Source organism: Myodes glareolus, chromosome 9 (genome assembly GCF_982192425.1).
Source record: "Myodes glareolus chromosome 9, mMyoGla1.1, whole genome shotgun sequence".
Classification (NCBI taxonomy): Eukaryota; Metazoa; Chordata; class Mammalia; order Rodentia; family Cricetidae; genus Myodes; species Myodes glareolus.
The window spans coordinates 89,570,668-89,588,404 of NC_142034.1; the positions used below are offsets into that span (position 1 = coordinate 89,570,668).

Below are 17,737 nucleotides of genomic sequence, written 5' to 3' on the forward strand. Positions count from 1 at the left end.
AGAGTAGAATGAGCCTCGTGTGCTGGAGGGAGCAGCCAGCCCTTGTGCACAACTCTCCCCTGGTGTTATCCGCACTGGTTCAGACTGGGGGCTCCACACGTGATTGCTGTCTCCACTCAGCTGAAGAAGCCGCAGCTAAAGACAGGTTTGCTTATCTGCGGCCAAAAATGCCAGTCTTGCCCTTATGCTGTGCATCTATCAACCGTTGCAGGGACAGCTCAATGCACACCCCTGGATTATGTGCTCCAGTTTGAGAACTAAAAAACAGGGGTTTAGGATCAGGTTCCAAATGTGAGGGGGGGCGGGGTTGAATGTATCCAGGAACTGGGCTGAAGCCTGTGGCATTTACTTTCTTCAGTTAGGAGAAATAGAACTGAATTGTGACTTTTGGGTTGGGCCTAGTGCTGTCCTTGAAGATACCCCGCCCAGCCCCCCGCTCCCCCTCTCCTCCTAAACCGATTCACATTCTTCTCCAAGCACAAAGATTGTGGTCTCTGGGACAGACCATAGCCAATCCCAGCTCTCTAATTTGCATTTAATTACCTATTTTCCTGCCTTTAAGCACAAGCCCCTGTGTGCAGACCTTCCCAGATTTCAGCACCACACTCCTGGGATAGGGGCAGATTATTCACGCATGTACAGGAACGCAGTGGTGCCAGCCCCACACTTCTCCAAGCCCACAGAGTGCTCTAAGCTCACAGGATCCCAACTGTAAACCCCACCTTTGCTTCCTGGCTATCTGACATTGGCAAGACCTTCCCCCTTGCCCCCTTGTTAAGCCTGCTCCCTGCCAGTTCTAGATTTAGCACTACGGCTAAAATATCACTGATTTGGGCACTACTGATTGTTTTCTTCTCCTGTAAACATCTCAGCTTTTTGAGGCAGAGTCTTGCTTTGTGGCCCTAGCTGGCATCGAACTTGCTGTAATCTTACCTCTGCCTTCCAAGTGCTGGGATTAAACATGTCGGTGCAGGTAAGCGGGGCGGTGCTACTAATTGTTAAATGTGACCTTGCAGATGAAGTGCTACTGTTGAGAGGCTTGCAGGGTCGGTATTTGGGAAATGCTCCCTGTCATGCCGTGGTCCTCCCCATCCACTACTACCCATGTCGTGGGCATCACCTGTAACCCGGCAAACGAAGTAGGAAAAGCTACCAAACCAACCATCTCAGACTTGAGTGTGAATTCTGGTTAGAAATCAATAGCAACAACCTGAGATAATAGCTGGCAAGTGATTGTGGTCAGGACACTGTTGCCCAGACGGTTATCCATGGAGTCTGTCGACTTATGGATGCGGCATTAGACAGGGAGTGACCTCTCGGAAAGGGGAGAATACTAGTGAGCGAGCGCTGGGGAGGGAGTCTGTTTCATGGACCGTTACAGGCGAGTTGCAAGGCCAGCTGGGCAGGGCGTGTGGAGAGTGCTGGCCAGGAAGGAGCCTCTTCATTTGGAGGGATGTCAGTGCATAAGGACAGCCTACAGGGCCCCTGACCATCAGTTCACAGCGAATCAGTCTGCAGCACCATAGCTAAGATCATCTTCTGTGTATAATGGGATTAAAGTTTTACAGTCGGCCAAGGTGATGATTTCAACTTCCATCTGAAGTAGAGAAGCTATCTCTTTGGTGTCCCCCTAAGCCAGTCCAAAGACTGGGTCACTCCAGGTTCTTTTCGCTTCCTCTGTGCTCCGTCACCAAAGGTTGACATGCTAATCAGTCAACACAGTGGAGGTGGTTAGGACGAGCATCTTTTTCTTAGGCTACATTCGCACGTTGGAATATCAGGCCAAGGTTGGGGCTCCAGATTAAGATATGAACACTGAAGTTTGCCTGTGGAGGTGAACGTGGTTTGTCATGTCCTACCTACACTGCGGCAAAATGAAGGTCTTCCTGCAGAGGCATGATGAACGCTGCACACATGCGGAAGTCATCTTTCATCACCGTGCTATTTTGCTTAAAGCCCCAACTGCTACATTATGTCTTAAAACTTGTCAAATTGTGCACAGTACATTGACTTCACCGGAGAAAAATGGGCTCTCTCAAAACATCAAAAGTCAGACATCCCTAATAGGACAAGGCATTATAACTCAAAAGTCCTGCAGATAAATAATAATTAGGAATGACATTTACCCAGGAGAGCAGACAGAAAACAGCATTCGCTATCAGCTCTGCCCTTAAATGGTTCCAGTTCCGTGCCTCTAAACACACTAATAAAAGGCCAGGTCGACAGCCTCGAGGAGGTTAGCAAGGTTATTTTTCTCGACTGGAGTGGAGGCAAACAGTGTAACAGAAGCATCTTTTACTTTTCCAAGCATTCTTGCAAAGAGCCCCATAATCATTCCCTAGTCATGGGAAGACAGCCCACAAACACCTGTCTGCCTTTTGAAAGACAAAGGCCCGACACCGCAGTATTTACATTTTGACTGCACACGTGGAATTCATCTCCAGGAGCCTGGAACTTTCTGAGAACCTGAGCGCTAACACAGCTGAACCTTGTGCCACCGAGAAGGGAATGGACTATGACTGCCTTCTAGGATGGAGCATGAGCAGGAGGGGAAGGACCGAGGCAGCCGGGATGCGACCTCGGAGCATGGTGCAAGCCTAGGGCCCCTCACTGGGCTCATCCTCATCCTGGCCCTGTATGCAAATACTGAAGGTGCCTGGCCGTTCAGATGAGGAAACGGAGGCATCCTAAGTGGAAGTGGCTTTCATTTATTTATTATCAGAGGCTGCACAGCTTGTCTTAGAAATCTAGTCCCCGGGAAGGGAAACCACCAAATGTGAGCTAATCAAAATGAGTTGTGCTATTGCAGTCTGTTGCTAATAGGGGAGGTGAGTGTCATCGGCAGGTCTTTGCACATCCTCAAACAGCACCGGAGAAAAGTCATCTGGCTGATGGTCTGCGACAGGATGTAACTCTCTCCGGAGCGCACAGACCTCCTAGGGGGCTCGCTCCTCCAGCCTATGAAGACTCCGAAGACTCCGTCTCTCCACACTGCATTGTCCCCTCAAATAATCTCTTATCAGAGGATAATAATTAAGACATGGCAATGCCCACTTAGTAAATTAGCTAAATTGGTAAAACTCAATTTAAATAGCAGTTTCGTCTCCAGCAATAGAATTATAACAGCACCCTTCACTTAATGAGCCAAGCACTTAATAATTCAAACATACTTAGAGGAAAAAATCAAACAAAGCTTTTCCATCACAGAAGGGGTTTCCCACTACCCACTGCTCTGCCAACACAGCAGCTTGGGTGTTCTGGAGCGTAGGCTTCCTGTCTGGTGAGTAGGTAGAAGAGGCCCAGCTTCTGGGCATGGGAATTCACTGGCAGACTTTGAGCCAGATAACTGTGTTTGTCAACAAAGTTTTATTGGACCACAGTCCTGTCCATTGTTGACATGACGTCTCTTGGCTGCTTTTATAGCCCAGTAAAGAATCAAGTAGTGGTGGCACGAATGCGGTAGTTCCCAGAACTAATGTACATTATCTGGGCTTGTCTGAAAAATCTGACCCTTTAGGAAAGTCTACGAAATCCAAAAGCAGGTCTGAACCTGGATGAGTGACTTGGGATAGATAACCCTCACTCAAGAGTCTGTTTCCTGAGAATTTGAGACTTGAGAGAAATGGTACAGTTCTCGGAGGACACTGTTCAAAAAATGGGCCAATGATGCTATCAGCATCATGCACTGAGTGTCCACTGTGTTGCTGACCCTGTTCTAAGCCTTCATTTAATGCCTACAACAACCTTAGACTATTCTAACCCTGTAATGATGGAAGAGTTTGTAGTACTCTTTTATCCTTCCTTTTAGTCCTTCCTAGATCTGCCTCCCTTGTGCACCGATCTCCCAGCAGTTGAGTTTCTAATGGCAGATGGGAGGTATGAACACCCTCTCTGGCTATGGTGAAGCCAAGAGTAAAAACTCTCAAAGGAAACTTTCAAGGTCTGGGGAACCAATCAAGCCTTAAAGCAGACAGATGTTTGCTTGCTCTGCTACCGCTGGGTACCTGGAATGCACCCTATAGGATGCAAAGTCCCTGGCTGGCTACAGCCCTTTCTTTACCACTTTACTCAACCAGGTGTCCAGGACAGCGGCACCTCAAGCGCATCTCTTTGTTTCGCCTCTTGCAGAAAAGTCAAAATGCTATTCCTAGAAACTCCATGCCTGAACAGCCACTTTCATGTGGCATTAGGAAGATACTTTAGACTACATAGAGGAATTCATCTCTCTGTCGAGGTCCCTGAAGGGTATAAAGACGGGACCAAGACAAGTAACCCCGGGGTTAGCTCTGCCTGTTTGTCAGGCACTGAATAATGCATTTTGCTCATTTCAAATCCTCTCCTCTCTGTCAGAAGTCTGTAGAGCTGACATGGTCATTTCTGCTTTTGCAAAAGATGAAGCAGAGACTCTAAGCATATTATTTTCTTAGGGGTTCTGAGCTATTAAAAGGCAAAGTTGTCTTATTTTTAAATCCTTGAACCCCTATGCCTCTTAGGCTTCTGGAAGTTTCTTGTGTTTTCCAGGATTGCCAGAGGCGCCATCACGTTGCCTTCTTTTCTGTGTTCCACTGGTTATAAATTGGATTCACTACTCTGGAGGAGGAGGAGAAAAGGTCATTAGAGGGTGGGGGACACTTTCATTTTCAGAATGCCAATTCTGTGTCTATCTCTAGTCCAGAGGTTCTCAGCTTTTGGTGGCTTTGCATCTCATGGGACATTTAGCACACGCTAGAAACTTTTTTGTTTTTCCCCAGCTTTAGGTGGAAGGCAGGGCTACTGCAGCTGCTTCTAGAATTTTCAAGATAACTTCCCACCCCCAGAATAGAGCTGTTTGCTCCAAAATGTTTTCCTGCAAAGGATAAGGACTGCCTCCCCCGAGTACACATGCACATAGACACCACGCTAAGTCTTAGATTCTCTGAATGAGCAGCAGCAGAGGGCCTGTGGGCTGGGAGGTGTGCACTGTGATACCCTCCGCGAGAGCAGGGCGCTGATGGGAAAGTGTGTGGTACAAGGAAGAGAGATGGCAAAGATCCATGGGTAGGGAGGCTAGGATATAAGTGATGTAGAAAGTAGAGAGAGAAAGAGAAAAAGAGAAAGGGCGGGTGGGAGGGAGGGAGTACTATAGGCACAGTACCTATAGATCCAAAGGCCCTATGGAATGAAGGCAGGTGACTGTTTGATAACCCATAAACTTGAAGGGAAAGCACCAGAGGTGAGATGCATGCTGGGAGAAGGAGGAGGTAGACCCAGAAGAATGCTTGATCATCTCAAAGATGCTGGATTTGATATTAATTGTTAATACCTGGGGGACCAAGGGGAACCTTCCGCAGGGCATGGCATGAACCGACATGGAAAGGACCGCTCTGATGGCTGAACAGAGCCAGGTGGCCACCGGAAACCAGCAGGCATCATTATCAGCTCTCTTCAGGTGGAGAACGGGGATTGGCCAGGTCCCTGCCGATCAGAACCCTGCTCCCATCATGGAGCGCTGCCTGCTTGAACATGTGCTCAAGAGCAGGTCGCTGCACAGCAGGAGCCCTGTCACCGTAAATGTCAAGACGCAGCCTTTACCCCCCACTTAAAAATATGCACCCTTCCAAAATAGCACTCCACCATATCATTTGAGCTACACATCTGGCCCGCAACTACAGCGTAGCAATTCTACTGCGCCGTTGGCGTGCGCGGAAACAGTTCAGCATGAGAAGGATGCCGGCCCGGCTCTAATTTCTTTTTTCCTTTATTGACCTTTTCCAAGATGTCGGAAAGCAGATTCTCTCATTAAGATGTTGACACCTGAGAAAGTCAGTAGTATATCTTATTTATGGTAGTGTGTGTACGAGCCACGGAGAAGGCAGTTAACCATCAGCTGCCTGATGGTTACGATTTTCCTCAGTCTCTTCTTTCTCCCCCCTGATTTCTGGCTCCTCTGAATCACAGAGTGTATCCAAGCCTCTCCCATGGTCTAATTAACTTCAAGGGAGACTGGGTGGGAGAGAAAAAGGCTGAGAAATGCCCAGGAATCCGGGTGTGTGGAGCAGGCACAATTCATTTCTGATTAGCCGCAGTTCACGCACTCGCCCGTGAACCACACAGATGTTCAAGTGGGATGTCTTGAGGTACGGGGAAATTATCATAAATTTGAACTTGTTGGCAAGCATCTATTTCCATATTTTAGAGAAACCTGTAATTTTCCTTCCTTGCCTCCCTCTGACGAGGAAGATGAAATGTATACCAAGATGGTGGGGCTCCCTGTCTACGGCTTTTACATGGTGAGGTGACGATGCAGGACATGCAGGGCTCTGTCTTAGGAGTGACAGAGACATGGAGGCCTGAAAGCCTGTGGATACCCTCTGGTTCAGTCAGCAGTTGAACCACCAACCAGACTACCTAGAGGAAGTTAACTGTCATGAGCCTGATACTTCTATGCCTGGCCTTGAGCTCCTCTGCCATCCCTGATATGTGTTCTCTCCCTTGGGTCAGTTTTCTTCCTTGACTGAACTATTGGCATGGCAACAATCCCTTCCTAATATCAAGAAATTAAAGGAGAAGGTCGTATGTAAAACACTGGATGAGTTGCATGCATATAGCAAACATAGTTGTTGAATTTAACAGCCGAAAGGGCGGGCTATGAATAAATCAGGATGGGCTGGAGGAACAGCAGGACTTGGATTTCCTGCCACTTCTCTAGTCCATGCCAAGAATGGTCATGTTGAGTTTTCCTCATGCCCGGCTCGCAGGCATCTTTGCTGTGAGTTTCAGTTTCAGCTTTGGAGAACGCTTGTGGAATGTGAATAGGATGAATAGGTTTTAAAATATTCATTGGTTGCATCTCCTGATGTCTCTGGTGGAATGAGCCACTGCTGTCTGCTGGGTCGGTGCCTGCTGAGGTCTTGGACCCCTGTGGACATGTGGGCAGAACAATACGCAGTTCCCAAATTTGTGGTCTAAAAGCCAGATTCAACACACGGCTGTGATTTGGTGATCAGGATGTTTAAAACATGTGAGTGAGGTCGCGGCTAACATTTAAACTCCAGTACTCAGGTAAAGGACAGTTTCATGGCTTTTCTTGAGGAAACAGAAGTTCCCACATTCCTGTGCCGTGCCATCCCAATTTGACGAGGCGCAGGGTTTCCCACAAGACTTGGCACCACCTTCAGTGACCCTGGCTCTGAGCCCATTCCTCTGTCATATTCTGCCTGGCATGACTGTTCCATGGACTAACCAGCTGGGCCCAGCAGGCACTGCAGTTTACAGGCCCTCCAGCCATACTTCTCTAGCGCACCAGCTGCGTCACTGAGTACTCGGAGGAGCGCCTACCACCCGTCTACCCAGCCCTGCTGAGTCTAAAGGCAGCATCCAACAACCTTGATCAGGCCCCCTGCCCAGATGACCCCAAAGCTCTCTATATTTGAAATGCTTGTCCTGAGGTATGGAGCAAGTGCTGGGAAGTGAGAATTGTCCTCAATATCATTCCTTCAGTGTAAGTCTCATGTGAGTTGAGAAGAGTCACTTTTGTTTCTGGGGTCTTGTTTGTTTTCTCTATAGTGTGGTAAGTTGGCTATCTCCTTGGCTAATTCTATAGGTCTCTGGGCTCATAATTAGCATCCATAAAGAGCTCCCCAGGTGCTAGTGCTTGGTAAACATTTGGCTCTTACCCAGAAGATGTCTTTAACCCTAACTGTGGCCATGATTCTCTTTGCAAACTCAGAGAACCAAGCAAGGTACAGAGGAGTAAGGGGACACCTTAGATATAACCCAGAGAGCAGGCGGTCCTTGATCATCCGTTGTTCTGCTCCGTCTGTGAGGCAATGACAGGCCTTGTGGACAACACCTTAGAATAAAGCTGATGGGACTTTTATGGCAGACATAAGTAAGTAAGGAGGGCATTCAGAAATAGAAAACACAAGTAGTGCCCTTTCCCTGTCTGTGTGCAGAAAAAACAGCCAGGACCTTCACAGAGGGAGGAGTATGACCTCATGGGAAGGAGAGGAATAGACAGACTGACTGACATGCACACACATGCACACACATGCACATACACAGAGAGAGAGAGAGACAGAGAGAGAGAGAGAGAGAGAGAGAGAGAGAGAGAGAGAGAGAGAGAGAGAGATTGAAGAAAGAAACAAAGACAGAGAAAGAGACAGGGAGAGAAGAGAGAGAGGAGAGGAGAGAGTGTATACCCGCCAGGCTCTGGAACTCCACAGGCCCCCTTAGAGCTGCGGTTCATCTCTTAAAATAGTGCAGCATTGGGGGAACACTGTTGTCACCTCAAGCCTCAGTTTTCTCTCCTGTAAAAGGAGAACAACACCTGCTTCACAATGGCAGGGAAGATGATGAGAACACACAGGTTTATAAACAGCAACTGGTCCAGTCAGCGGTGACAATCATCAGCACAGAATCCTCGTCCTGTCCTGACGGGCCTAGAAACACCTTGTGCCATTGTGATGAGGGAAAAACTGGGAACCTCTCTGGCCATAGGAGAAACCTTTCAGAACTCGTTTCCTAATTGTCTTGTCTGATTGCCCATCTCCACCGGCCACATGACTTGAGAAAGTATCTCAGGGGTCTGTCCTTCCAGAATGGGGTAGAGAAGGATTCTGGAAAGATTAGCTCCTGACTGTAACCTTAAGGTTGTCTCCAGGCACGACTGGGGTGAAACACCCTTTGGATCCATTGGCACTCAATTTCCAGGACAGGAAATGGAGTCTCTCTTCTCTCTCCTGACCCTGGAAGAATCATCTGGTAGAATTAAAAGAGAGTAGATTTGAAAGTAGCTTGTCCTGACTCTGACTTACCAGCTCTGAGAAAGTCACCTGACCTCTCTGCACAAAGGTCATTGCCATCTTCCTTGTGTTGCAAAGTGCATGGGAGTGGCAGTTGTCCTCCATTCAGGAAAGACAGGGCGTTGTGAGGAAACACCAGACGGAGGTAGCAGAACAAATTTGAGCTGTTGGGTCTCAAAGGGAGAAGCCAGTGGGAATAAACTCAACAGAAATGATGATAGATACCTTTAATTGAGTTGTTCGTCTGTGCGCAGGAGGGTGCTAAATATTATAAATGTTTCATCTCATTCAACCTTCCCCAATGTGTTGGTTTGAGTGTGTGTGTGTGTGTGTGTGTGTGTGTGTGTGTGTGTGTGTGTGTTTACATGTAGGTGTGCACACATGTTGAGTTCAGAGGTTGACATTGGGTGTCTTCCACTATAGTTCTCGGCCCTTTTTGAGGCAAGGTCTCTTACTGAACCCAGAGCACACCAACTGGCCAGAAGGATTGTCAACAAGCTCTAGGAATTGCCTGGCCTCAGTTTCCTTCCTCCTCCCTTAGGGCCAGCGTTGCAGATATGAGGTACCATGCCCAAGTTTTTTGATGAGCTCTGAGCTCAGATCCTCATGCATGCATGGTACTTTGCCTACTGAACGAATTAAGACCCCGTCTTAAATTACAGAAGTATTATTATGTCCATTTCAAAGGTGAAAATATTGGAGCTCAGTGAAGTAACATAGGTGTAGCATGATTAATAAAAACTCAGAGACAGAAATTGGGGTTCAACCTGAAGGTCAGAAAAGGAAAAAAGCCAGTCACTGGCTCTTCTACCTTATTTCAAAATGGTGGTCCTGCCTCCAGGCATCCCAGATTGAGACTGTGTGTGAGAGCTGTCACCTCCCGTCCCATTTTATATTCTTTTCTAGGGCTGGAATTAAAGGTGTGTGCCACTACCACCTGGATTCTATGGCAAGCTAGTATGATTACTGGGATTAAAGGTATCACCATTGCATGGTCTCTAAGGATGACCAGGGTGGCTGCTTTACTCTCTGAACTTGGAAATGAAATATCACCACACATAGGTTACCCCCAGGCCTACAGCTAATTACCTGGCTGGGTTTGCAGATTGCAGTCGGCGTTTCCTATGTGCAGTGAGAAGTAGAGGGACTGCTGAGTGTGCCCCACCCAGCTAAAAGTTGCTCATGCTTCTGTCCTGTAGAATGCTTCTTTCGCAGTCCTCCACACCTCTCCTAGAGCAGCCAGCACTTGCTGTTTGATCTGTCCAAAGCCCCAATCCTTCATGAAGTCTGGATTTTATTCTTATTTCAAGCCCTTAGACACATCTTTACTTGCATGAGTCTCCTGTATCCACATAAGCTCTCTACAAAGTAGATCATTCCTCATGCTGCCTGCTCTGCAAAGGCAGGCTGGAACCCTAGACAATACCCCAGTTCCACTCCTTCCTTGTGCCCCAAAGCCACTCACAAACCCTTAAGTGAGTAGAAAGTCTCAGAGCCAAGAGCAGTTCATTCCCGCAGACCCTGGGAATGCCTGGTCGATTCCTCCCTTGAGTGTGGATGGAATTCAGGTTTCTGGTCATCTGGAGAGAAGAAGAAGCTGCAACCTGATAGAGACATTTTGGAAGGCTATGAGAGGAGGAAGCTACAGCCTCTGTGACCTTTGAGATGGGCCTCTGGGAGCAGCAGCTCCAGGAGGCAGTTCGCGAGTCCCCGTGACTGAATAAGGGAGGGCACGCTTCACGAGAAGCCCCTGAGAACTCTGTGAGAGCTATCTTGGGCTTTGTCAAGTGCAGGGTTAGCTGGGTTCTGTATTTAGAGGAAAGAGAAGAGAGTTTTAAGACCTGGCCCTTAGCACAGATCCCGAATAGGACACAGAATGGCAGAATTCTAAGAAAACACTGTGTGCAACCAGGTGCTCCAGCATCTTTATGCCTCCGCCTTTCACTCCACACCAGACACTGTCCCAAGGGACAAACAGACCAGCCCTTAGTCTCATGTGGCTATATTCCAGTGGGACAGGGAGGGACAATGAACAAACCAACCACACAGGGAAACTAATTTTGTACAGTAAAAGACATTCTGAAACTGACACGGTGGAGGTTTGTCATAGATGTAGGTGTCTTGGGATGGAAGGGCAAGTGGAGACTGGGTAGTCCACAAAATGTCCACGTTGGTAAGGTCTCTGAGGCTGGACCTATATTAAAGTGGCACCACTGCCAGGAAGATACGGAACCATGGTATTCTAGAGAGAGGTCACAGCTTAGGCGGAGGCGCTGTGCTTACAAAGGAATTTCGCTACGGTGGCGGGACAGGAGAGAGGTCTGGGTACAGAAAGGGCTATCACTGTTCTAGATGTGTTGCCCACAGTGTGCGTTTATCCTCTCTCCATGCCGGGCATCGCTGTCTTGTTTTGGAAACTGGCGTCCAGAGTGACGACCCACCCTTCCGAGGTCACACACCTGAGTGATGGAGCTTTGAAATGAACGTGAACAGTCTGGAAGTGGAAGCCAGTCTTTTAGCTGGCACGCAATACAGTCACAGTGAACTCCCTTGAGTAGATTAATGAACAGAGCCAGGGTTGGGGACATAAGACTCCTGGAAGAGGTAGTGCTTTTCCCAAGGGGACCAAGGAAAGAACTGGCACTTAGACAGGGCAGCGGCTACATGCCAGGCATTGGACCGCATGCTTTATCATTCGCTATCCTTTCCCTAACCCTGTTGAAGGCAGGCTGTGCAGATGGTGAGCACACAAGTTCAGATAGGTGATATGTCCTGCTCAAGGCCACTCGGCTAACGCCAGATTGCCCCGTTGGGTTGAGCTCTGTCTGCCCCGGCATAAGGGCTTCTCTGACCTTCGACATTCATCTGCTTCCTTTTTCACCTCATTATTTATTTATCCTCCTCCTTCAAGAGTGAAAATAGATGTCTCCCCAATGACAGGAGCCTGACCAAGAAGTGGTCTTGTTTGCCTGGAGATGCAACGGCTGCCTGTCAGTTTATATGCATGTTTCTCCAGCTTGCCAGATATCTGGAAGACTGGGGCAGCACAGACCCTTTACTGTCATGGCACCTGCTAGCCAGGCATGCACACACAGACATTCCATAAATAAAGGCCATGTCACATAGCTCAGTGCCTCTGCAGAGCTTTATCAGGGGGTCCTTGCCGTTGTCAGAAACAGGCTCATGAGTCAGTGTTCCTACCACCCCACTTCCCCTAAGGCTGACTACTTGTCTCCCAAGGGACCCTTTTAGCCAGGGGCACACCACTCTTTACTTCAGTTTTATTGTCTAGGTGTGAGAATAGCCACCCAGTCTCTGTCATCCACTCATATAACAGGTGTTCCTTTGTCCCTGTGGCCTGGTCTCTGGGGGCCTGCATTGGAGCAGGGCAGACTGTCTTTCTCCCAGTGAGCTGACATGTCAGTAAGGCTCTCAGAAATGTTATAAAGTAAACAAGTAGGCATACAAATATATCAATTTCATGTGGTGATAATTACTAAGAAGATAAAAGTAGATAATGACCCAGAGAGAGAGAGACTTGGAACAGAGAGTAAAAACCTATTCTGTTTCATCTATACCTACCTTATCTGCTCTCCATGGATGATCTCCACCTTGCTTCTTGTCTTTAGCGTTTTCTCTCTCTCTCTCTCTCTCTCTCTCTCTCTCTCTCTCTCTCTCTCTCTCTCTCTCTCCTTCTCCCTATCATATATATTCACACTAATGCAGACACATGAACATTTCTGAATTCTTTTGAGGACTCTTTCTCTTTCACTCTCTGTTGTACCCTTCTACACCACCACTTTTCTCTAGATAATTTCTGATGCCCACTCAGGGCTAGCCCCCAGCATGGTTTATCTTGTCCCCTTCTTTGCTGTCCAGAAATGATCTCTCCATGCCTGTTCTGTGTAAGACGGGCCTGATCAGCCTGTGTTAAAGCACTGAAGGCCTACACATTTCTACACTTCCAGTTACCCAGCTGTAGTAGATGGCAAGGCATGCCCCGTATTTGCTTCCAGGGGACAGTTATTACATGGAAAGAAGAACCTTCATGTGCAGGTATATAGCTGTTCCTTCATATTCATAGGGGATCTCTTTCAGAACCTCTTGTGGGAACCAACATCTGCGGATGCTTGATTCTCCTTTGTAGAAGGAGTGTTTGATTAAAACCTGTGCACATCCCCCCGTGTGCTAAAATCACGTGATGATTCTTATGATTCTGCACAATGCAAATACCAAGCAAATAGTTATACTGTAGTTTTAGAGAACAATGAGGAGAAAAAAATATGTATGTGTTCAATACAAATGCAAATTTCCCCCAAATATCTTTGATTTATCTGCAACGTGTTGAGCCTGGGAATATGGAACCCAGGCGGGAGAAGGCAAGCACATAGCTCAAGCCTTTGGCAGCTTTCCTTGGCTTTTTTTTTCCCTTTAATTCAACAAGTTTCCAAGGCTGTTCCACTGTAAATCAGTTCCCAGACTATTTATTAACTCAATCTCAAAACACTTCATTGAACACATACTTGCGCAAAGTGAGAAAAGGGTCCCTGAAGGTGGAGCCTGAGTCCTCTTATTTGATAGTCCAAGATGAAGAGAATGATGATGCCCATTGAACATTGGGCAGACGTGTAAATAGAAGTGCCCGGGAGCCTGGGAGTACCCACAAGAGAGGTTTTTTGCCTATTCCGGATACTTTAGGACTTTGTGAAAGGGTTATCCTTGGAAGTGTGTGTGTGTGGGCACATGTGCACATTCACACATGTTTATGAATGTGTGCTCACATACATGCTGCAATGCCCGAGCGTGCACATGCACACTGCACTCTATGATGAGTGTGTGACCACACGTGCCCATACAGAAGCCAGAGAAGAACATCAAGTGTGCTTTGAGGCGGGATCTCTCAGAGAACCAGGAGCTCAATGTTTGGGCCAGGCTGGCTGGCTGGCCAGCAAGCTCTTGGGATCTACCCTTTTCTCTTCAATATTGAGGTTACAGAGAACATAGACAATAAAGAGGACCTTAAGAGAGACATATATAGATCTACATAGGAAGGAGAAAAAGACAAGATCTCCTGGATAGATTGGGAGCATGGGGGTCACAGGAGAGGGTAGAAGGGGAGAGGGGAGGAATGGAAAGGAGCGGAGAAAAATGTGTAGCTCAGTAAAAACAAAATAAAAAGATTACATGAGTTCCCATTAGACACATTTGTATGGAAAAGAAGCCTTTAAAACTACCTTCTTTAGAAGAACCCATGCTGGGCAGCGACAGAATGGTGACCACTGGTTTTTCCAGCCCTCAGAGGCACAAATAACTCTAGTCAGACTTTATACCCAATAGACTAACAAGGTGGACGTTGGTGTAGTTTAATTTAACAGACTGAAATGAGAGTTTGCTAAGAGCCGCAGGACAGTTCCAACACTACGTAGGTGGTGGCAGAGGGAAGAGATACTTTAATAAATGATACTGTCTGAGATAATGGAAAAAATACTGGGGTCACAGGCACATATAGCTGTCCCTAGCTTTTTACATAAATGCTGAGGATGCTAACACACATCTTCATGCTTGCACTGAGCCATCTTCCCAGGCCCCTGGAACATTTTTAAAGCAATGAAAACCATATCTCATTTTCTTTAAAAGGAAAGTGAACGAGTCAATGAAAAGTGAAAAATAACAGAAGCCAAGCACATAGAGTCCAGCACCTCAGCTTGAATCCCAGCCTAAACTGGAGACATCGGTTACTCAGGGAGAGAGCACAGTAGCTTTTTAATGATGGGGGGGGGGGGGTGATGCGGTTCAGAATGTTGTGATCAGGTTAGAATTTGATTTCTTTGGGCTGTGGCTCACAGGGCAAATAATGTATTCAATGTGATCTTTAAAAAAAAATTACAGAGATCAAAAGGGAGCAGAGGAGGAGAGTTCCTGAGTGGACATGGAGGTGGGACATCTCAGAGTTCACGTCATTAAAGGGGCCAATACGGGAGGCTGCTGCCTGTCATTTGAGATGAGTTACTAGAGGAGCCTGGAGTCTCCTAGTCTCAAGTGGGGAATGCAAATCGCCTCTTCAGCATTCTTACAATCTTACTGTGGATACTACTGGAGTTTATCCTCTGACTGAACTCACATTTACAAGGGGGAAATAAAAGTCGCAGTGAAGAAGGCTCTGCACCATGGGGATCCCAGATGTTTTGCACTGAGCAACCCGGTGCCCTCCGCTCTGCAGAATGCTCCGCCATCTTGCGGCGTTCTCAGCAGATGGTGGCGGCCTTGCCTGCTCGCCGCCGCTATCCCAGGAGGAGACAGGGACCATCGGAGTGGTGGCTAAATGCTCAGACACTGGAGCCAGCCTGTCTGGGTCCAAAACCCAGCTCTGCTATTTACTAGTCTGATGCCCTTGGGGACCTTATTTCCTTTTCTGGGTGTCCATTTCCCCCAAGACAGAATTAGCAAGCTTTCCTCACAGGGATCTTCGGGGATTACGTGCACAGATACACGCAAAGGGCTTAGGCGGTGTCTGGCGTGTGCAGAGAGCTCAATAAATATTAGTATTATCTCAACGCGGCAGTTCAGCTTTCAGGAGACAAATCTGGGCAAACAAGAGTGGGATCACTAATGGCTGGGGCCGAGAGGCCTGCACCTGGGGGCGCTGACCTGGCCTGACTTGTATTGTTTCTCCACGGCTCCTGCTGGCTTTCTATTTGGTTTGGTTCACGCACTGGCTCCTGCTTTGATTTCCTGCGAGGCAGGAGACCTCAGGTGTGCCATTTTCACCCATGAAGTATTTCGGCCAATGTTGTGTTTTTCTAGGGATTGAATCATTATTCCATCTGATAGCCGCATCCCGTGCAGCATCATTTGATCTGTAAAGATTTGGCCAGACTGTTTAGACCAAATTCTACCCCTACCTCTATGACTCATCATTCTGTAGGCAGCCTCCTCTAATGATCTGGACTTCAGGGTACTGTCTCAGAGGCCAAGTCTACCGGGCTGAACTGGAGGACGCAGGGCCCCACGCCCCTGGGGCAAGTATGGCCCAAGGTGTGTTGACTGACTCCCGTGTGATTGGCCCACTTGGTGCTCTAAAATTAATATTGTGTTAAATGGTCATGAGTGATACGTGGGAGGTTTCACATGGACATTTAAATTCAAGCTCCTGAGGCATGAGAGCAGCCAGTAGCCACGGGGAGGGAGGAGGCCTGGCAATGCCTAGGAGAGCAGCTCGCTTGCCTGTGTTGCAGTGTCTGCCTCCCCACGCCAGCCTTGATGACTGTCTTGCAGAGAGGGAGTACAGGGCAGAAGACAGAGGAGTGTGCCTCAGGCCACCATCTTGGATTCCTCCCAGCTTCCTTCAGGCTTCCCCTCTGAAGCTATGTGTGGCCACGGGCAATAGTGTTCTTAATGCTTGCTTCCAAATAGCAAGTGGCAGGGTCAGGACTCGAACCCAGACCTTCTTGATGCCAATATAGAGTTAACTCCCCAAATTGGATGCTTTAACTAACTATCTAAGAGAGGCTGCTAATGGACCTGCCCAGGTCTGGAGGTTGAGAGATGTATCAGGCAACATAGCCTTTAGCGTCTCACTATGGTCAACCTAGTGTATACATTCATTTAACCTATAGCTAGCTGTCCATAGAAATCAAGTGTTTGAGTGTTGAAATGACAATATGATGAGGGTCCACAGCTCACTGTTAATATGAATAGCATTAGTGTGATTTTGAACTACTTTATACACACACATATACACCAAGCACTGTGTTCACTGTTTTGCCTGTACTGTCTTGTACTTAGTTATAATACTCTTCCACATACGATGTGAGTTACAGCAGAACTTACCATACTAACCAAGCACAAGTTCTACATAACTTGGGGTAGAATCATAATCACCATTTCACACATGAAGCTCCAGAACAGAAAAGGTAAGGGTGATGCCCAAGATCACACCGCCTTGAGTTCACAGATTTCCCAGTCTCCCAGCCTCGCAGCCTCTACTTTAGTTGTGTTATCCCAACTGTCTGTCAGTTACCCTTCTCCTTCAGGACCATGCGGCTGCCAAGTCCTCCTCCATGGACAGTGTGCGAAAGCAAGAGCATTGCAGTTTAAGTCACCAACCCCCAGAGGCTTCTCTTGCTGTTTCAGCGAGACAGATGCTTTTCTTTGCCATAAACGGTGGCTCTGAAAACAGAACAGGGCGCATCTGGGGTGTGGGGAGAAGCCTCGGAGAACTAGAATTCTCTCTCATCTTTGTAAGTAAGAACTTGCCATAGCCAGCATTTCTTCACACAGCTCTCAGAGGAGAGTCCATTCTTCTTCTACCAAGTTCTTCACTTGACAGTTTAGTGAGTCCCCACTTACAAATGTTCTACCGGCCTTGGGCAGGCATGCATCAAGACAGCGCCACGGTGTCCCCCAGTAACTCAGCTGATTGCCCAGCGCTGTTTTCTGGAAAACTTGAATCATGGTTCATCTTTAGCAGAGGCCAGAGAAACAGCATTCAGGCAGACTTTTGCTCCTTCCCTTAGGCAGGTTTCCCTTTCTGCTAATGCTTCCAATGACTGAGAACAGGGCACATCCTTCACCTCATTGTAGGGGCAGATATAATGGTGTGTCACAGAGGGAAACCCTGCCAAGGGGCAGAAGGACCCCACGTGCTTGTCCTAATCACATGAGCATCTGCTAAGCCTTGCCATAGGGGTCACAGCACCCCTGATGGGCGCTATCATTTCTCTACATGTCCCTCTGCATCTGTCTGTTCATGTAGAGAGAAGGAATCTATCAAAACAAGTGAGAGATGAAGCAGACAGATCAATAGGTACTTAGGATGCTAAAGCATATAGCGGAAGTCTAGAAGGGTGCACACCCAACTTTTCACAGTAGAACAGAGAGCGATTAGCTGTTGGCTGCCGCCAAGAGAGGGCTTTGCTTTTCACTCAATAAACGTGTTGCTTGCAGGGTTGTTT

At 47.7% G+C, this 17,737-nt stretch overlaps 2 protein-coding genes across 2 annotated transcripts in view; one reads left to right on the forward strand and one right to left on the reverse strand.

The window, feature by feature from the left end:
- Dock2 (dedicator of cytokinesis 2) overlaps positions 1–17,737 on the forward strand; it is a 408,709-nt gene that overhangs the window by 272,445 nt on the left and 118,527 nt on the right. The window lies entirely within an intron of this gene.
- The window catches only part of Insyn2b (inhibitory synaptic factor family member 2B), a 105,805-nt gene that overhangs the window by 64,098 nt on the left and 23,970 nt on the right, over positions 1–17,737 (reverse strand). The window lies entirely within an intron of this gene.